The following is a 209-nucleotide window of genomic DNA, read 5'->3' on the forward strand; positions in this document are numbered from 1 at the left end:
CGGGGATGGGCAGAAGGAGATGGGGACAGGGGAACTGGGGTGGCACAGGGTGATGGGTACAAGGTGGGGACAGGGAGATGGGGACAGGGAGATGGGCACAGGGGAACTGGGGTGGCACAGGATGATGGGCACAAGGAGATGGGGACAGGGGAACTGGGGTGGCACAGGTGATGGGTACAAGGGGGGGGCGGGGGAGGGGGGGGGGCAGC

The 209-nt window shown here is 67.0% G+C and overlaps 1 protein-coding gene across 1 annotated transcript in view; it reads left to right on the plus strand.

The window, feature by feature from the left end:
* FER1L5 (fer-1-like family member 5) overlaps nucleotides 1-209 on the plus strand; it is a gene marked incomplete at its 5' end in the record, with an annotated part of 25,568 nt that overhangs the window by 23,174 nt on the left and 2,185 nt on the right. The gene's annotated exons all lie outside the window — the stretch shown is intronic.

This window comes from Charadrius vociferus, unplaced genomic scaffold, assembly GCF_000708025.1.
Source record: "Charadrius vociferus isolate BGI_N301 unplaced genomic scaffold, ASM70802v2 scaffold1894, whole genome shotgun sequence".
NCBI lineage: Eukaryota > Metazoa > Chordata > Aves > Charadriiformes > Charadriidae > Charadrius > Charadrius vociferus.